Source organism: Ixodes scapularis, unplaced genomic scaffold, assembly GCF_016920785.2.
Source record: "Ixodes scapularis isolate PalLabHiFi unplaced genomic scaffold, ASM1692078v2 PGA_scaffold1__304_contigs__length_218370807, whole genome shotgun sequence".
NCBI classification, from domain to species: Eukaryota; Metazoa; Arthropoda; class Arachnida; order Ixodida; family Ixodidae; genus Ixodes; species Ixodes scapularis.
In genome coordinates, this window is record NW_024609846.1 from 139,326,268 (window position 1) to 139,336,919 (window position 10,652).

Genomic DNA, 10,652 nt, shown 5'->3' on the forward strand with positions numbered 1-10,652 from the left:
TTCTTTTAATAAATAAATTTATCTTTTGGCCAATCAGAGCTAGCCGGCCGCCGTGGCACGGCTGCGTATTTTCGGCACCGATTTAAAGTACAAGGGGCGTGGCCACTGACGTTACGGACGTCAAAATAAGTTATTTTGACGTCCGTGATGTCACAGTAATTTATATCTGCTCGATTTTTTTTTTTTTTTTTGACAAAAAAAAAAAATGGCGTGCAACGTCGGTCGGGCGCTCGGCGACTCGGCGGTGTCCGCACTGGTGTGTGTTGTCGACGTGCAGCCTGTACTCGTCGCGTTCTCAGGAACATCAGTGGGTAAGCGTCTTTCATTTTCTACAAGCGAGAGCACTTCAACCCGTCGAAACACACTCCAAGTGTGTTAGTGCTACACGGGAAGTGTCACTCCAAAATAATGGCAATAACGATGGGTAAGTAATGGGCACGCAAAATATTAGAGTACATGCGCATTTTCTCATAAATAACTTCGTCGTCTTATTAGAAACACGTTACCACACATTGTTGCGCTAAGTCACGAGCTTTAATCCAAATTTAAATCGAATTTGATCATTACGATCAGCCATTACAAGCTGTGAATGGGCGCCGCCATAACTGACTTTCAGTTTTTCTTTCCCCTTATTACGTTTACTTCACTTCATTATTACCATAGCAGGCTAGGTCTTTGCCATCCTGGATTTTATTCTGTCTTTCTCCCCAGCATTGGCCTTTGTGGAGGCTCGTCCACACCAATTTCAGTGGCTCGGTATCTCGGTAAAACAAGAGAAGCTCAGCAACGGCGGCTGCATTCTGGCACGTGTGTAAAGCGTCTATACTCTGTTTCATCTTATGATGTACCGCAGAAAAGGCTACAAGCGTGAGCTCCTTGCTCTAGGGCACATCAAGGCGGCACAAGCTCTCGTGCGTTTAGAGTAGCTCCCAACGCTATGAGCTCGCGCTTCTAGCCTTGTCTGCGGTACAACATAAAGAGAAAGGGAGTTTAGATCGAAACGAGCAGAAGTAGGGATTGAACCCCAAAAATTGGGTTGTGTGTGTGTTTATATAGAACTTGGTCTGCCTCACAGGGGCGACGAGTCTCCCAGCTGTAGATGAGAAATTTAGCCAGTGCGGTACAGCCGTTAGCCTGGGGTCTTTAACGTGCATCACGCAGTAGTGATACACATACATGGGTAAATTACTTTCAAAATGTAATTTAATTACAATTACAATTACTTAGCTTCCAAAGTAGTTTAACTACAATTACAATTACTACTTCGCAAAAGTAGTTCATTGCAATTACAAATTACTTTTTAAAAGTAATGCAATTACTTTACAATTACTTATTTCTGAGATTTACCCACCTTGGGCCATATAACTGTAAACGAGTTATATGGCCGCTGTATAAATGTATGCATTCTACTTTCCTTTTATGAAATTTGTTAAATGGATTATAGAACTTAATAGTTTGGAGTAATGAACTCCTGCGTTCTTATATTCTCAAAAAATAGAAAAATAAATGGCGACAAAATCCACAGGTGCGAGTTGAATCTCAGAGCTTATGCAAATGGTATCCAAGTCAAACCAACAAAAAATAAACTTAAAATAATACAAGGAAACAAATATGCGACAGTACTGGTATCATGAAACTCACGTAAAAATGGCTAATAAGAGATACTTGTAAATGACGTCAAACATTTAAATATACGACAACTTACGAAAACATTTCAGCCACGATGATTCGCTGCCTCTCCCTATCTGTGGACTTGTAACATGTCGGATGTGGGTAACCGTAGTACGCGAACTGTGGTCGCTTCCACAAAACTAGTGTTGCAATAGCAGCAACTCTATTGCCAGGGATTCTGGGTTAATTCAGTGCACGGTAACACCCAAAAAGCTCCTGAGGTAGATAATAAATTTAGGATCGTCATGTAGCCAATCATTAGGATAGCAATGATTGTATCGATGTTTATGCGTCTCATAAAAAAAGACCGATTTGAATTTAGCATGGCAAGAACAACCTCGAAAAATTATGACACACTGTAAACGACTTCATTTTCGCGAATTTCGCGAATCGCCTACAATTCGCGAAAAATAAGTCCCGCGAGCAATTCCGGTAATTTGTGAACACATTAGAATCTATATTGCGACCCCACCGCGTCGCGAAAATTAGAATCCACGAATTATTTCAAAACTGCGGCCTCTTAGACGCCTCAATTTCATGAGTTACTTGAGCGTGTTTCAGCTGGAAGATATAGACAAGCCATTATTATTTTTTTTTATAACTAAGTATTATTGAAAGTGACAAAAAAGTTGCCTACCTACAAATGTTTCCTTCCGCAAATTGGAGGTCGCCTTTCGGTTTGTTGAATTTGCTTTCAGAGACGGTGCGGAGAGTTTGCACCTCACGATTATATTTTTTACATTGCTGCTAATCCGTTTAAAGAATTTTTGTAACAATGCCCCGGCAGCCTTTCCTTTTCCATTGTAGATAAGACTGTTGCAGGTTCTCAGTGCAAAGCAGCAGTGCGCGCCTCAGGACGGTTCCACAGGCGCAGGACGAGAGGACAACGCGTGGAGGGTCACGATAGAGGTGTAAAAACAAAGTGCCAAGCCAAGCCCTCAGTTAAGTATTTAGGAGTCCTGCTTATTAATTAACGTGTTTTCTTTTGGTTAGGAAAGTTTATCTTTCTAGGGTTGCGTCGGCATTGTGTTTCTTTAGCTTTCTACGTTTGGGTCGGCGGGGCCAGAGCGGCTGCGACGCGGGAGCGGTCCCCCCTGCGGTCGTTAAGAAGCGTCTCGGGTTTCGGGGGTCTGCTCGGACCGGGACCGAAAGAGCCCGCGCTGGAAGATGCTTGTGGCTTATAGCCGAATGTGCGTGTATGCAGGGGGTTTTGCCGCTTTGTATAAAATTGTCGCTTTTTGCCCGATGCAATAACTTAGCGGTTGGCGCCAGTCAGGCTGGGAAAATTGCAGAGAACAACTCTACGAGGAATTTAGGTTTGACCGTTAGGGCGCCAGGATGACAGCTCGCCGACCATTGGAGAACAGTGTACCACGTGTGAGTGGCGGAATTTGAAGAGATTGGTCGGTTCCTGAGGGGAAAGGAGGCCCCTACGGACCTACAAAAAGAGCGCGGAGAGGATTTTGAGGGATTCGGACTTTGGATTTGATGGAGAGAAATTGGGGACGGGGGTCGAGACTTTAGACGAGGCAGGATGGTTTCCCAAGTTGGGACTTGTAACTAGAGTGTAAATAAATGCACATAGTTCTATTCAAGCAGCGAGTCGACCCGTCACTCAGCGACGTTCGTGCCACCACGCTCCAGACCATCGAAGCGGAACCTGCCTCCCCCACACCACCGGGAGGACTTTAACTCCCTCTGTATATAAAAAAGAAGCCTTCAACGAACAACAAATGTAAAGACAAGCACCCTACAGTCTAAGGCCGCGGTTTGTAAGTTTTGGAATCCCATCCAATCATGCTGACAAACGGTTGAAAGGGTTAGGTAGAGCGAACTCTAAATAATGAAGATTTATACAAAAAGGTAGACGAGGATTGGGAGAAGGAAGAGCAGTGTAGCAACAACAGCTGGAAGTAAGGCCTGCAGGGTGAGTCGTGTTAATGAGACCTGCTGCTTCTTTGCTTCTTCGCCTCGATGTTAAAAAGTAGCACGACTTACTGTTAGTGGTACCAACACACGAGATAGAGGAGAAGGGCGTGAAAAACTCATAAAGAAAAGAGAATAATTTCATGAACAAAAAAGACCCCACACTTGACTGAAATATGTAAGCGAATATGCTAGCGGCGAAGACGAGTAAGGAGAACCTCGAACCTCCTCGCCTCGACGCGATGATGTGATCGGAGCCAATTAGCTCGACTTCGACCCTCGATGCCCCCGTGTGGGAATGAGAAATAAGAAAGACCCCTAGAAACAGGAGAAACAGGAAGCGAACGAGACGAAGAGTCAGATTCAACTACGACAGGAACGAAAACGGACGCAAATGTAGCCCTCATTTATCAAATTATTTTTCAAATTCTTCATTAAATCGTTTTACAGACTACAAAATCCTTCATTCCATTCTATCCCAGCCTCTTTTTCCCATCCCTCTTTTCCCTTTTTTGAGCAGGTTGGGAGACACTCTCTCCCCTGTCGCTTTGGCTGTGCTGTCGTTCCGTGGCCAGGGGGGAAAAACGCCGCCTCCGCAAAATCTTGCAAAAGTAATTGTAATTGTGCCTGAAATTTAGCAATTACTGACGCTAGAAAGTAATTAAATTACAATTACAATTCCTTTTAGCCAAAAGTAATTATTGCAATTACAAATTACCAGGAAAAGTAATTAAATTACAGTAATTCAATTACTGTAATTGAATTACTACCCAAGTATGGTGATACACGACCGCACGCCGGTACGATGCTCATCCAGATCGAAACAGGCAGGGGTGGGGCTCGAACCCAGGATCCCTGGGTTCTGCAGCGCGAGCTTTCGCTCCACGTGCTCCGAGCTGGTGTGCGCGAGCCCACTCGGTCACTCGCCACTCGCCACAATAAAACATCATGGAGTGTGTGGAGGACGAGCAGGAGGGCGATATCCGCGATGTTGGACAGTGGAAGCGCGTGGTTGGGGCACTTTTCTTCGTGAGAGCCCAATGCCTTTCAGATAAGAAGCAGCTGGACCTGGATGCCGACACACAAGCAAGAATTTCAAGTGACATCGATCAGCAGCTGCAGGCCAATGCCTTCACCATAGCCGCTCTCATGACCGACAACCTACCCGTGATCAGTCGAGAACGGTTGACTTTCCAGAGGAACGAACGGTAGTTCGAAGACACCTTGCCCCATTCGGGCGAGTTCTATTTCAAGCAAGCCGTTCGTGTCTCTCCTGCCACCTTCAGATTCCTGGTGGAGTCTTGCAGGTGCCTCCTGGCTGTCGCTGGCCGTCACGCAGGGGCCAAGGCTGGAAACTAAATTAGCCGCTTGTTTTTCTATACTTTCATGCCAACAGGAAACAAGTGCGCATTTAGTATTACTCCTATCAAAATAATACTAATTTTACGCAGCGTTAATTTCATCTATTATTTTTACTCCTTGAACACTGCTATCGAGATTACACACTCGGTCTACCGGAGCGAGCGTAGTGTGCTCCCCGAACTCACTTCATTGGAAGTGTGTTCTTCGGGCAGGGCTGGGGATTGAGCTCAGAATCACCGGGTTCTCCAGCGCGAGCTTTCTCTCCACGTAAACCGATCTGGTGGGCGCTAGCCCACTCGGCCACCGATACCCCTTAATAATGACACGTTAAAAAAATTAGACGTTTACAATTCTCCGTAATGCCGAAGTCGAGCGCAGCTCTTGAGGAGAAGGGAGGAAGGGTACGAAGGGGAGGGTATGCCACCTGCTCCCCCTCCGTACCGTCCCAGCCTCATCTCCTATTCCCATCCCACTTAGCTTAAAAATTTTGCTGAATTTCCCGCTAAATTTAGCCGGGAAATTTTCCCGCTGAATTGACGTGTGACGCCATAACACGTCATCTAAAATTTTAAGTGTGACGTCACGTGACGTCACACGGGTAAAATTTTCCTCCAAATTTAGCGGAAAAATTTTCCGCCAAACTTAGCAAAAACTTTTACGTCAAAATTTAGCGGAAAAATTTTAACCTCGTGACGTCATAAGTGATGACACGTGACGTCACGTGTGACGTCACTTCGGGAAACAGTCCTTAATGCAACCCGCGGTTACGCCGACGCCGCTCAACTCAGAAACGGGTGCCTAGAAGCTGTGCTCTAAAACAATGTTACATTAATGAACGATTTTTATGTCAATTGGATGATTCTGATCCATCATCGCAAGCCAAGATGAAGAACGAAGCATATCCAATTTTGGCGTCCCGCTTCGTTCCTCGGAAGTCTACGACGATGCCCTAACACTGCCTATTCATATCATAATTATCGTGTTGTCTCGAATAAATACATGCTAAAACAAAGGTAGGCTTTATCATTCTCTGCTAACCAAGACAGCCGTGAATGACTGACTTCGTCGTCGTCTTTTATCAATTGACCGCTGCGCTAATTTTGATTCAGATCAGCCTAGACTCCAAGTTCACCCCACTATTTTTTTGCAATGCCACTTTCCACATGTAGTCTCGTTCACGAATTTCGTTTTCTATATAAAATAAAACTTACGCCACGCTTTTGGTTTCTGTGTTGTTATGTTTTACTCTTGAAACACTCCTAATGATGCCACGCACTCGATCGAGCGAAGTGAGTTCGTCAAACTCACTCGAAGCCAAGTGTGTTCCTCAGGAAGGAGCCGTGTGGCACACTACAGAAGTGACACTAAGGGCGAAGTGCACTCACTTATAGTGACACTAAACTAGCCCGTCTGACGGGGGTATAATACCCCTGTCAGGACGGGCTAGTCTAGTGTCACTACAAGCGAGTGCGCTTCAACCCGTCGAAACACATTCCAAGTCTGTTGGTGCTAGACGGGAAAACTTAGTGTCATTCCGAAAAGATGGCAATGACGATGGGTAAATAATGGGCAGGCAAAATATTAGAGTGCATACGCATTTTTTTCATAAATAACTTCGGCGTCTTATTAAAAACATGTTACCACACATTGTTGCGCTAAGTCACGAGCTTTAATCCAAATTTAAATCCAATTTAATAATTGGGGTTAGGGGGATATTTATACAGCGTGTAGTTGGTCTGCCATTAAAGTTGCGACGAGTCACACGCTGTAGATGAGCAATTTAGCCAGTGCAGTACAACCGCTAACCTAACGTGCACCACGCAGTAGTGGTACACGACCGCACGCCGGTACGATGCTCATCCAGATCGAAACGGGCAGGGGTGGGGCTCGAACCCAGGATCCCTGGGTTCTGCAGCGCCAGCTTTCGCTCCACGCGCGTCGAGCTGTGTGTGCGCTTCAGCCATTACAAGCCAGTGATACACGTCCGCTCGCCGCTACGATGCTCATCCAGATCGAAACGAGCAGGCGTAGGGATTCAACTGAGGAGGTTATAAGTACTAGGAGGGGGCATGTTGCAATATTGGTGAAGCCTAGTCATAAAAAGTTTAAACGATTTTGTGCCCAGCGTGACCGCGGATCTCTCTGGCGATTGGTGCGCGTGACATGTCACGTGTGAGATGGATGGTTGATTGTAGAAGGACTCCTTGCATGGCTTGCGCGCGCTCCGTCCGGTAGGTTTTATCAGAACTAAGGCTAGACTGTGGTGTATTCTAGTACCCCATAGCAAGACAAAGGCTAGCTACGGTCACGTGATGTGGTCACGTTGGCGTGGTAAGTGAGGAGAGTAGGAACATGAGAAAGAGGCGAGGCGTCAAGGGAGCATGGCTTGTGGAGGCTACGTGGCCGACGTCATGCCCTCTTCTACCCTTCTATCCTCCTTGGATTCAACCCAGGATTCCTGGGTTCTGCAACGGGAGCTTTCGCTTCACGTGCTCCGAGCTTGTGTGTGCGAGCCCACTCGCCACTCGGCACAACGAAACATCATGAAGTGTGTGGAGGACGAGCTGGAGAGCGATATCCGCGGTACTGGACAGTGGAAGCGCGTGGTTGGGGCACTTCTTTCCGTAAGAGCCGAACGCCTTTCAGATGAGAGGCAGCTGGACCTGGATGCCGACGCACAGGCAAGAATTTCAAGTGACATCGATCAGCAGCTGCAGGCCGATGCCTTCACCATGGGCGCTCTCATGACCGACAACCTACCCGTGATCAATCGAGAACGGTGGACTTTCCAGAGGAACGAACGGTGGTTCGAAGACACCTTGCGCCATTTGGGCGAGTTCCATTTCAAGCTAGCCTTTCGCGTCGCTCCTGCCACCTTCAGAATCCTGGTGGAGTCTTGCAGGTGCCTCCTGGCCGTCGCTGGCCATCGCGCAGGCGCCAAGGCTGGAAACTAGTTTAGCCGCTTGTTTTTCTACAAGGCACTACTTTCCCGCCAACAGAAAACAAGTGCGCATCTAATATTACTCCTATCAAAATAATACTAATTTTACGCGGCGTTAATTTCTTCTATTATTTTTACTCCTTGAACACTGCTATCGAGATCACACACTCGGTCTACCGAAGCGAGCGTAGTGTGCTCCCCGAACTCACTTCATTGGAAGTGTGTTCTTCGGGCAGGGCTGGGGATTGAGCTCAGGATCACTGGGTTCTCCAGCACGAGCTTTCTCTCCCGTACTCCGATCTGGTGGGCGCTAGCCCACTCGGCCACCGATACCCCTTAATAAAGACACGATAAAAAAGTGTCCCATGTTACAATTCTCCGTAATGCCGAATGGGAGCGTAGCTTTTGAGGAGGAGGGGGAAGGGTACAAAGGGGAGTGTATGCAGCTGCTACCCCACCGTACCCTTCCATCCTCCTCTCCTGTTCGCATCCCACTTAGCGTAAAACGTTCGGTAAATTTCCCGCTAATTTAAGCAAGAAATTTTCCCGGTGAATTGACGTGTGACGCCAGATGACATGTCACCTGAAATTTTAAGTGTTACGTCACGTGACGTCACACGGGTAAAATTTTTCCTCTAAATTTAGCAGAAAAAATTTCCACCAGACTTAGTAAATGCTTTAACCGCAAAATTTAGCGGGGAAATTTTACCCTCGTGACGTCTCACGTGATGACCCACGTGACGTCACACTTGATGACCCAGTTGGCTTCACGTGTGACGTCATTTTGGGAAACAGCCCTTAATGCAACGCGCGGTTACGCCGACGCTGCTCAACTCAGAAACGGGTTCCTAGGAGCTGTGCTCTAAAACAACGTTACATTAATTAACGATTTTTACGCCAATCGAATGATTCTGATCGACCATCGCAAGCCAATATAAAGAACGAAGCATATCCAACTTTGGCGTTCTGCTTCGTTCCATGGAAGTCTACAAGGAGGCCCTGAAATTGCCTAATTAAATCATAATTATCCTGTTGTCTCGAATAGTTACATGCTGAAACAAAAGTACGCTCCGTCATCCTCTGCTAACCAAGGTAGCCGTTGAATGACTGATTTTGTCGTCGTCTTCTATCGATTCGCGCTGCGCTAATCTTGGTTCAGATCAGCCTAAACTCCAAGTCCACCCCACTATTTTTTGCAATGCCACTCTTCTACATGTCCTCTCTCTCACGACTTTCTCTTTCTTTATAAAATAAAACTTGCGCCACCCTTTTGGTTTCTGTGTTGCTATGTTTTACTGTTGAAACACTCCTGTTGATCGCACGCACTCGATCGAGCGAAGCGAGTTCGTCAAACTCACTCGAAGCCAAGTGTGTTCCTCAGGAAGGAGCCGTGTGTCACACTAGAGAAATGACACTAACGGCGTAGTGCACTCGCTTGTAGTAACACTAAACTAGCCCGTCTGACAGGGGTATAAGTTATGCTATTTGGAAAAGTCAAGAAAGCCACAGGACTGTCTGGCCTTAGAACCCTTTGAATGTCATGTAGGTGAGTAGAGGGAGCACTCTCTCTGAGTGCCGGCTGGCTGTTAGTGGCGATCATCCATTTATCTAACCTGCTCCGTTTCTGCGCCGACATAATCGCCTCAAGTAGCGTTATCTGTGAAGAATTTGCTATATTGAGTGAGCTGAATGTGCAGCACACCCTTAGAAAGCTTGCATGATGATGGTGAGTCATCCAAATGATGTGATGTCTTTAAGCTGTAGGTGAGCAATCTAGCTATATCAAAGTGACCCTTAGCATGTAGTCTTAAATGTGCATCATGCAGTGGTGATACACGAACGTGTGCAGATGCAGTGAGTGGAATAGGCAGGTACGTGGTTTGAATCCAAGATCCATATGTGCTCTGCAGAGCGAGCTTTCGCTCTACATGCTCCTAGCTGCGACGCCTTAGCGCACAGGCTAGAGTGCCTCAATGTTCTTCTGTTTAGGGTGATGCCACCTTTTGTAGTACCCGATGCCGACAGCACGCGCTCACGAGCAAAATACAAAGAAATCAACGAAAACAAAATGTCGCCATAATAGTCAGCGCCGCGAACGTTGCACGAACGCGTGCAGGGACACACTCTTTCACGCGCTTCTAAGGAAGAAAAGGGGGGGGGGGGGGGCATGGGACAAAATGGCGAGATGCCACAACCTTAAGCAAAGTGCACATGAAGGCAACCTAGCGCAGGCAGGCTTACTGTATAGACGCTTTACACACGTGCCAAATTACAGCCGCCATTGCTGACCTTCTCTTGTCTTACCGAGATGCCGAGCAACTGAAACGGTAGTTGACGATCCTCTACAAAGGCCGATGCTTTAGAAAAGGACACAGTTGAATCTAATATGGCAAAAACCTGGCCTGCTATGGTAATGATGAAGTGAAATAAACGAAATAAGAGGAAACAAAAAACTGAAGGTCAGTTATGGCGGCGTCCATGCACAGCTGCTGCAAAGCGTCTATAAACACACACCTTCAATGGGACCTTTCTTAAGAGCGCGAGCCCATCGCTCTCGTGCGTTCCTGCCTTGCATGCGCGCTCGTGCAGTCCATGTAATGTTCCAGGCTACATGCTCGCAAAACGAAGAGATGAAAATAATAAGAGACTGTCTGCCCTTTTCGACTTCGCTTTGCAGGCGCGTATTATTTTCGGATATACGCTCACGCTTGTGGCGCTTTGCTCGCACTAATGTTAAAACAACATTAATATG